This window comes from Barbus barbus, assembly GCF_936440315.1.
Source record: "Barbus barbus genome assembly, chromosome: 40".
Lineage (NCBI taxonomy): Eukaryota > Metazoa > Chordata > Actinopteri > Cypriniformes > Cyprinidae > Barbus > Barbus barbus.
Genome location: NC_136718.1, coordinates 10,465,854 through 10,476,855, shown reverse-complemented (window position 1 = coordinate 10,476,855; position 11,002 = coordinate 10,465,854).

Here is an 11,002-nt window from a genome sequence, read left to right as displayed (position 1 = left end):
CACGTTTCATTCATATTTTCTAAATGTAAAATTAAGAAAGTTTAAACACTGAAAATAAAAGAAAGTAGGCTATTTTTTTAGAAGGAATATGAATTAGGCCTACTTTATTATGGTATCCTAATAGTGATATTTATTATAGCCTAATTTATTAATGTTCATTTACTATTTAGTAAATAATAATAACAATAATAAACTTTATTTTATATAGCATGGTTAAAGTGACTCCTCATTGCACTGTACACAAACAGCACTAAAATAGTAAAATCAACATCAACAGGCAAATGCTTTTACAGTTTTTCTCAATCGATTTGACACTTTTCTCTATAAATGCAGCCATAAATACACTCCAAACAGTTCAACTTTACTGCAAAACGAAGCAATGCATTTTATTTTCTAGCATTTATTAAAAGGAAATGCTAGCGTCAAAACTACAAGTAGCTTATGTTCTCTACTGATTATAAAACATGCTCAGATAAATACACAAACACTAATAAAAATACATGTTTGTAAAGACGTTCTTCAACAGGGAGTTTTGTAATGATAAAGCAAAACAGCTCTGTATGTGCTGCTGTGAAAAGTGTTTGCCCCCATCATGATTTCCTGTGTTTTACAACTCTAAAACAGAGGCAACCTGAGTAAACACATAATGCAGTTCTTATTCGTTTATTTAACTGAAGCCAAAAAATTATCCAACATCACCCATGTAAAAACCAACTGCCCCTTTAAATCAGTCTTTCACAGCACTATAGTGGTGTTTTGGCCCACTCTTCTTTGCGGAACTGCTTTAGTTCAGCCACACTGCAGCAAACACATTTTCACAGCTCCGTTCATATTAAATGTTGAATCCATGCTTGACAAGCTGCTGTCTCAACATCTCCAAATACATACCATGCACAAAATATACCATGTGCATTTGAAAGTTTTGTTTGATGTGATTGAACAAATGGTACATAAGTGTTTGTGATTTGTCTTTTGATCTGTTCCTGATATATAAAAATTTTGGTTGGCTGAATGAACAATTGAATGAAAATGATTCACATGATTTGTTTAGGACAATTACAAAGTGTTCAGATCATTTTGTTAACTGTTTTGAGAACAGTGGCCTGAGTTTGAAGAAATGTGTTAAATCGAATGAGAAAAACAGAAGAAGAAAAAGTTGAGCTTTAAAAATGTCTGAGCTCTAAGTTAAGAAGGAAAAGATTTCCAAAGGGTAGGAGCAGAAAAAGCCTTCACCTGTAGATTTTAGACGGGTTTGAGGTACAGCCAGCAAATTGGACTGTGTAATCTGCGATTAGGGGTGTAAGGAATTAACAATGCGCATAAATAATGTGAAGCCAATATAATGCTTTGTCAGTATCATACTTTTAAAATCAACATGGAACTTGACTGGGAAGCAGTGCAAAGACTCTTAAAAAAAAGAACAAAAAAAGAAAGAAGAGTATTTCATGCTCACAGTCAGGATCCTGGCAGCAAAGTTTTGTACATATTGCAGCTTGTTAAGCATGGATTTATAAACTCCAGCTAAGAGGTCATTACAGTAAGCTATCTGAGACACAATGAACTGATAAACTTCGCAGCTACAGAGAAATGTAGCATATGACACAATCTTACTACATTTCTGAGATGCGAAAAGGATGCTTTAAGAATGCTCTTTGCAAAATTTTCTGTATTATTTATTTTATATGATATTTTAATAGATTTATATATTTATATTTGATATTTAAGGTGAAACGAGTATCTATCCTTGTCTTTCTTATTCCGAGGTCATCGTATCCAGACTGTATCCAGATGACCTCTACAGCCCTGAATGTCAGCGGAGAACAGGACAACTAGATGAGCCCCTGAGATTGATCCCCAGTGGAGACCCTGTCTCCTAGATGGCCATCGATTCGGGACAACTACAGGAACCAGATGAGTCCTTTGCATAATCTGACTCTAAACGGCTGATTTTGGCCAGAGGAGAATGACACTATTTCGACACTCTATTTCTCCGTCTAAATACTGTAAAGCTGATGTAAAGCCACCCAGCTTTATATCAAGCAGATGTAAAGCTCCTTTGACACAGTTTGCATTGTTAAAAGCGCTATACAAATAATATTGACTTGACTAACATATGAATAATTTTTATTATTCACTAATATATTCAAAAATGTTTCCTGTTTCACATCACAGGCCTCTGCTTTCTGTTAATTTGAAGGTTGGATATTGTAAGTTGTAACTCCTGAGTCAACTCTAGAGGTTCATGACCTATTTCTGTGGTCTATAAGAGATGTATACATTCTTTAGTGGTTTCACTACACAATTCACTAGACATGCTTTTCTCAGGAAGTGAATTATTCTCACTGCTTATGACCAGCTACTAACTTGATGCAAGCAGCTAAGTGGTTATAAATGTTTATAAATCCTATAGTCTGCATGTTATTTGCAAAGCAGAGAGGGGCACGAATGTGTGGTTTAGCTACCATGTTAAGAGCTTGTTAGTTTTATAGCAGCTTTTGACCTCAAGTGACCGACAACTCTGTCTGTCTGTCTGTCGTAAGAGTAAAACCAATGTCTTTTTGAAATAAAGGTTTTATGCATTTATTTCTAGTCTAGCAAATGACACTGTCATGAGTAACAGCTTTATTAGCTACTGTGGGCTACATTGCAAATATTTCAACCTTTATTGCAATTGTTTGAAATGAACACCAATCGGTACAGATTCACAACTGCAATAGAATGAACTAGTCAATAGTCAACTTTTAAACACGTAGCCTATTAGATCATATCGAAGGCAGTTAGGAGAAAAATAATGAAACATAAATCGAAATATATTCGAATATATATAAACAAATATATAAATATAAATATATATATTTATAAACAAAATTAATGTATAAAAAAAAAGTAATGTAGTGATATCCGTCAGTTTAAGAAGCGTTCAAAAATGTATTTATTTATTTATTTTGGCGTAAACTAGAGTTAATTTGGTCTCAATTTATTGGCGTCATCACCGATCAAACGAAACCGCAGCAGCTCCGCGAGAACAACGCCAACAAATTTAATTGTGAAACCTGTTAACTTTATAATTTACTGCACATAAAGAAACTTTACCGATGAACATACTCTACTGTCCTCTTATTGACCGTTTTGTTACTTTTGTCGAGTTTTATTGTGTGTTGACATTCCCCATTGATTTTACTTATATTTGCTTGTGTAGATTTAAACAACACAATAATAGACACATATAAGGTCATGTTCAGTTAAAGACATCAGTTAAATATAAAACTTGTCAATGTAAAATCGAGATCAGTATTATTAGATCTTAACCTGTTCTCCACTAGAGGGTGTTATCAGCAAGGTTTACTAGTGCTGACATGTGTAACGAAGTTATAATGTTTATGCAAACCTGTGTACTGGAATATTTGCGTTAAGATTAATTGTATGAATACTTAAAACGTCTTTAGACTCTGCAATTATAGGTGAATGGAGTTGTAGTGAGCAAGGAATGAACTTGGAGAATGTAGAAGTGACATGAAATGTTATTGTGATTAGTAGTATGTTGTTAAGAACAACAAGAAGGGCTCGGTTTTGTTGTCTCATGTATTCATTCATTTATTTATTTTCTTTACAAGATCGTTTAAATAGACAGGCAGCAGTAGTTTGCGCTACACGCATGATCTGCATTGGACTCTGTTGTGTTGTTTGTGTAGTCAGCACTAGAGGGCTCTCTCCATCGTCCCATTACACTACTGCAGGGGTCTCCAAGCCTGCTCCTGGAGAGCTACCGTCCTACAGATTTCAGCCACAACCCCGATCAAACACACCTGAACCAGCTAATCAGGTCTTCAAGGCTACTTGTTAATTTCAAACAGATGTGTTGGAGGGTTTGAACTGAAATCTGCAGGACGGTAGCTCTCCAGGAGCAGGGTTGGAGATCCTTGCACTATTGGATGCTGTAAGTTTCACACAGGAAAAGCTAATGACTTAAATGTCTTTTCTTTTTAAACTTTTAATCTAGTTAGTCAGAAAGTGCATCTTCAAAGTGCATGTAGGAGTATTGTTTCGGGAATTAATTGTGTAGAAAAATGAAGTGGCTGCATTGCGAACTAGAGGCCAAAATGTACTCGGGTCATTGTGATAAACTAATAGTCGTTTGAGTGGCTGTCAGTCATGCTAATAAACTCCTGCTTAACTCCAACCGATTGCCTGAATGCAGACTGCAGTTGCACAGAGTATCAGAGCATTACGAACAGCATAAATGATATCACCAGAGTGCATTTGAACAGAAGAACAATTGAGTGTCAACATCAGGAGTGCTCACCACTAAGCAAGGCCTTTGGCTGAACAGATGGCAATCATTTTGAGAATAAAGTGCCCAAGAGCAATCTTGGGAAATGAAATCATCTATAATTGATTTGCTCTGCTCTATAGTTATGGATATATTTATATATCGATATACTCCTGACATGTTTGATTATGTTACGTTTTCTTTGCTGTTAACAAAAAACGGAGAACTTTTAATGGCCGTTAAATCCTTATTTATTAACTGAGCATAGACTGCTCATTTCTTTTCAGGTCTATCAGTTTAACTGTTATAAGTTGTATATGTTTATTTCATTATAAGTAAAACTACAAAATATTAAAGTGATTACTGTATTAAATTCATAATTTCAATATTTGTATATAGATGTGGTTATTATATTCAGTGCTAAGTATAATTAGTTTTACTATTACACTATTTATTTATATTTAATCAGCATTTTATGTTATTGTTATAATTTAATGATGTAGTAGTAACTTTGTGCTTTAATCAGTTTTATTAGTTTGAATACTTCTATTTAGCTTTTCAGTTGTAGTAATTTTAGCGCTTTTATTTATTTCAACTTACATTTTTAGGTTTATTTTTAATCTAATATTATTTATATTTTATTTCAGCTTTATTTCAATTAGTGAATTTTTTTAATAGTTTTTAAACAAAAAACAGTAATAACACTGCTTGTATTATGTGACAATAACAATTCCTTTTTTCTTGGAATGGTGTAAGACTATCTTTGAATGAACTTGAGTAGAAATGCAGTTTTTTATAATTCATTAATTGGTTTACTATTTTTTTTAACAATATGGAGTGATATTATTAATCATAAAATATTGCTATGTCTGATTGAAGGTTTGCATACACCGATCTGTGTCAACTCAAGCATAATGTCTTATAAATTTCAGCAATTGTGTGTTTTCTATCTGCTGTTTAAAATCAGATCTGATGCCATATTTGCAAATAAATCACACTTTTGATCTAATAATTAACAAAAATAGTAGCGGGATACTTTAAAAGACAGAAAACAAAAAGCTATTTGAAATCCACTGCACTGTAAAAAATTTGAAGCAGTTTCAACTAATTATTATTTAGTAACTAGTTCCACAGAAATTTTACGTTCAGTGAATTTCTGACTTCAAAGTGTTCCCTGAATTATGTTTTTAGTTGGCTCAACCTTTTTATAGTGCACGTGCACGTGTTTGTATTAGTTTAGTCAACATTAGCATCACTAATTGTTGACTGGATTTGAAAATAACCATTCATTCAATGTTTTTCAAATATATTTGTGGGCTTGGACTTCATAATATACTTTAGACAAATTATGTGTTTTTGTGTTCAGATTGCATTGCTGTTGTATTTGCTTGTCAGTCGCTCTCTCATTTAGAGCCTAGGGTGTGCTAGTAGCATGTCCTCTCTCAGAACAGACGGTATGCTGTTCAAGGCAGACATTGATCCAGAGCTCTGATGCAGTCTTTTAAACTGATAGCCCCATTCTCAGCCTCACACTTTTTGCAAAACATTACATTGTTTTTCAAGACACTAAACACACTTCTCGACATTAGACACAGAAATCTAACATGCTGTCACTTCTTTGCCATTTTAAGGCACTGCTTTCCAAAATACTACACATATGAACCAATTGATCAAACACGGCTATCAGGTGTGCAGACACTTAGGTACTTAACTGTTAACTCAACATCAAGGTGTAAGCATTATAAAAAGGCAACAGGTAAATTTTTGTCTTCAACAAAATGAAAAGCAATGGTGCAGGAAGAGGAATAAGGAGAAACATCTTTGGCCACAGAGCTATTTTGAATGCCCCTGGTCAACGTGGTGGTAACATCACAATATATGCTGCAATCACGCAGAATGGGATCCTCCATGGGGGCATGCCAAAATATCTCCTTACAACACCGACTGCATACTCACATTTTTAGACAGACTAAGTATTGGACAGCCTAGGTATTAAACTAATGCATCCAGAAACTGGTTTCATTATTCCAGTACCTCCCACAACACTCTCCCTTCCTTTTTCTCTTCGTGGCAGTGGAAGGTTTATGATCTCCGACCCTATGTTACACCTCTCATTCAAGCTACGGAGGAGGCCTATGAACTAACAGATGCAGAGTCTGGGCAAAGATGAAGTCGCCATTTGAGAAAATTCTTCCTTTGCTGTTTTGCGAGGGTGGACATTGCCTGTGATGTGGACGAAGTGGCCATATCCAGCTACATCAAGAGATTATGCTAAGGTGTTTTTTTTTTTTTTTTTTTACAAACCCGATTCCAAAAAAGTTGGGACACTGTACAAATGGAATGGAAGTTTCAAATTTCAATATTTTATTCAGAATACAACATAGATGACATATCAAATGTTTAAACGGAGAAAATGTATCATTTTAAGGGAAAAATAAGTTCATTTTAAATTTCATGGCATCAACACGTCTCAAAAAAGTTGGGACAAGGCCATGTTTACCACTGCATCCCCTCTTCTTTGCAAATGTCTGCAAACGTCTGGGGACTGAGGAGACAAGTTGCTCAAGTTTAGGAATAGGAATGTTGTCCCATTCTTGTCTAATACAGGCTTCTAGTTGCTCAACTGTCTTAGGTCTTCTTTGTCGCATCTTCCTCTTTATGATGCGCCAAATGTTTTCTATGGGTGAAAGATCTGGACTGCAGGCTGGCCATTTCAGTACCCGGATCCTCCTTCTACGCAGCCATGATGTTGTAATTGCAGTATGTGGTCTGGCATTGTCATGTTGGAAAATGCAAGGTCTTCCCTGAAAGAGACAACGTCTGGATGGGAGCATATGTTGTTCTAGAACTTGGATATATCTTTCAGCATTGATGGTGCCTTTCCAGATGTGTAAGCTGCCCATGCCACATGCACTCATGCAACCCCATACCATCAGAGATGCAGGCTTCTGAACTGAGCGCTGATAACAACTTGGGTTGTCCTTGTCCTCTTTAGTCTGGATGACATGGCGTCCCAATTTTCCAAAAAGAACTTCAAATTTTGATTCGTCTGACCACAGAACAGTTTACCACTTTGCCACAGTCCATTTTAAATAAGACTTGGCCCAGAGAAAACGCCTGCGCTTCTGGATCATGTTTAGATATGGCTATGGCATATAACGGCGAATGGCACGGTGGATTGTGTTCACCGACAATGTTTTCTGGAAGTATTCCTGAGCCCATATTGTGATTTCCATTACAGTAGCATTCCTGTATGTGATGCAGTGCCGTCTAAGGGCCCGAAGATCACGGGCATCCAGTATGGTTTTCCGGCCTTGACCCTTACGCACAGAGATTGTTCCAGATTCTCTGAATCTTTGGATGATATTATGCACTATAGATGATGATAAATTCAAACTCTTTGCAATTTTTCTCTGAGAAATTCCTTTCTGATATTGCTCCACTATTTTTCGCCACAGCATTGGGGAATTGGTGATCCTCTTGCCATCTTGACTTCTGAGAGACACTGCCACTCTGAGAGGCTCTTTTTATACCCAATCATGTTGCCAATTGACCTAATAAGTTGCAAATTGGTCCTCCAGCTGTTCCTTATATGTACATTTAACTTTTCCGGCCTCTTATTGCTACCTGTCCCAACTTTTTTGGAATGTGTAGCTCTCATGAAATCCAAAATGAGCCAATATTTGGCATGACATTTCAAAATGTCTCACTTTCAACATTTGATATGTTATCTATATTCTATTGTGAATAAAATATAAGTTTATGAGATTTGTAAATTATTGCATTCCTTTTTTATTCATAATTTGTACAGTGTCCCAACTTTTTTGGAATCGGGTTTGTAGTTTATGTACTATATTGTATTTAGAATATGATCTGATTTCAGCCTAATTGGAATGATGTACTGAAGGATTTTACAATGTGGTGAGAAATAAATACTTTCATCAGTGTGCAACACTTGTCTCGTGTATTGTGTTTGGTCAATTCATGTTCTTTAACAATATCTAAAAAAAAATCAAAATCAAAAAATTAAACCCAGACTGTATCATTAGAAAGATAGAAATATTACAAGTGTTTAAGATTGAGCACAGCAGTGTGTAAGTGGTTCAAACAGAATATGACTGTATGAACCATGTGTGTATCATTCAGTACTGAAACTGGGTTTTGTTAAATTATTGTAAAGTTTTGAATGAAGTGTTTCATTTTGCAAAAGATCTGAGATGTTCTGCTTCTTGTGTGTGTGTAGTGTTTGGACAAAATGAGCCTTGTTTTTAAAATCATGCCTAAGCAATCGTAAAAAACTGTGTGTTAGTGACTTGTGAGCTAATTTGTCTTGTCCCCCATTGCTTTCTCTCTCAGTCTTTCCTCGCTCTCTCTGTGCTGAAGGAAGGAGGTTATCCTTAAACTTATTAGTGCAGGTGTAGTGCATTGAAAATCCATTCAGTGCTGCTGTCACAGCAATTCTGTTCCATTGAATTAAATGGGGTCAATCCAGCAAATCAAAAGATTACACTGGGCTCTATAAAGAGTGAGATGACACAAACATATGCAAACACACCAACAGACAAAGTGAATAATGCATTTAGTTGTTATGTGACCAGTGTACCAGAAGTGAATAAGTGTGGATGTAGTGAAACGGTAACACTGTTGTGTTCAGTATAGGGACCTTGAACATAAATGTTGGGTCAGCATCTAAAAAGTAGGATAATCAGACAAAAGCTTCATAATTTGCCTTTTGGAAAGTCCACCAAAAAACTCATCCTCATACCACTAATATAATCTTGAATAAACTAGAATTTGCTGTTGTTGAATACATTGTATTTAGCCATTTGCCACCCAGCTCCAGATATTGATATTGGCACTGGCTGTTAAATTATACCGTTACTTAAGTTTGAGTTTCTTTACTTTTGAATTTTTTTATTGAATTTGTTTTTAATTAATTAATACGGTTTTTTGTAGGAAGTTTCTTATAATCATTCAATCAAAACACTGTAAAAAGCTTATTATTATGAAACAAAAATACAGTTATATATATATATATATATATATATATATATATATATAATGGCGGGAGGAGCTAACGACTTGTGAAGGAGAGCAGTGTTCAGGAGGGAGGGGTCCAGGGAAGGGGCGGAGTCCGGTGGCCGCACGCACTCCCCTCTCGGGTCCGGGAGCGAGTGGCGGCGGCTTCCTCCAGCGGCTTCATCCTACTCCTAGGCCCCCGGAGCTTCTGGGGGACTCGACGGCCCGGCATCCTTGCCCGTCAGCCGTCTAATGGGTGCGGCAGTCCTCCTACTCGACACGCCCTTCCTGGACCCACGGGGTCTCTTCCCCGTGTGCAAAGTATCAATTTCTAAAAAAAAAACTTTTGCAAATACTATCTGTTCCACTAGTGAGACTCAATTTAGATAGGATCTACTTAAAAGGGGTGGGGGGGTTATCAATGTTGAAAACAATTATGCCACTTAATAATTAAAAAACATAAATAAATGTAATTCTTTGATAAATATAAGTTCAAAAGAACAGCATTTATTTGAAATAGAAATATATTTTATAGATTATAAATGTCTGTACTGTGTACAGTACTGAACCCATACATTTGAATGATACTGGTAGACTCGCTAATAACATTAAACAGTTTATCTGCAAAGTAATATAATTCATAGGTTGGATCGTTGTTTATCTGTTTTGGCAGTTTGCAGCATTTTGAAGCATTAATCTAGAATTGATATGTGACCCTGGACCACAAAATCAGTCATAAGTGTAAATTTTTCCAAATTGAGATTTCTACATCATCTGAAAGCTGAATAAATAAGATTTCCATTGATGTATGGTTTATTAGGATAGGACAATATTTGGCCGAGATACAATTATTTGAAAATCTGGAATCTGAGGGTGCAAAAAAATCGAAATTCACTACATATCTTCATAGAACATGATCTTTACTTAATATCCTAATGATTTTTGGCATAAAAAAAGAATATTTTTAACCCATAGAATGTATTTTTGGCTATTACTACAAATATACCTCAGCGACTTAAGACTGGTTTTGTGGTCCAGGGTCACATATGTAGCCGGTCACAGGTGTGTCTGCTGCTGTTTCATTGGCTCTGAACATGGCTCATACAATCTGATTTTATACACTGTAAAAAGTGATAAGTAGACTTACCTTATTTTAAACCTTCAGGTAGTTAACGGATGTTCAAATACTTAAATACAGGCCGTAAACACTCTTCTCTCTGTAGAGACAAAAGCTTGGAGCTGTTATTTAGCTCTAACAGCATGTTGATTAGTCTGAATGTGTGAGTTCACTGTGACCTTTAGGACAGCGCCGTCAGCAGAAACATCCTCCTGTCTGCTTATTGCCCCTGTCATTTCATAAAACTAATGTGTTACACTTCAAGAGCTGTTTGAAGGACGATGTGTAGCACATGTGTGTTTTGTCTCATAATTCTAGATCTATCCATGTGTATAAATAAGATGGTGTGTGTGTGTGTGTGTGTACATACCACTGAACAAAATTATAAATGCAACACTTTTGTTTTTGCCCCATTTGTCATGAGCTGAACTCAAAGATCTAAGACTTTTTGGTAACACTTTAGAATACTGTTCCATCATTAATGAATAACTACACAAGAACACATGAGTAACGCAATATTAGCACTCAACTACTAGTAATTAACAAGAAACTCTGATTAATGAAGAAGTAATATTGCTTAGTCGAATGTGATAGTT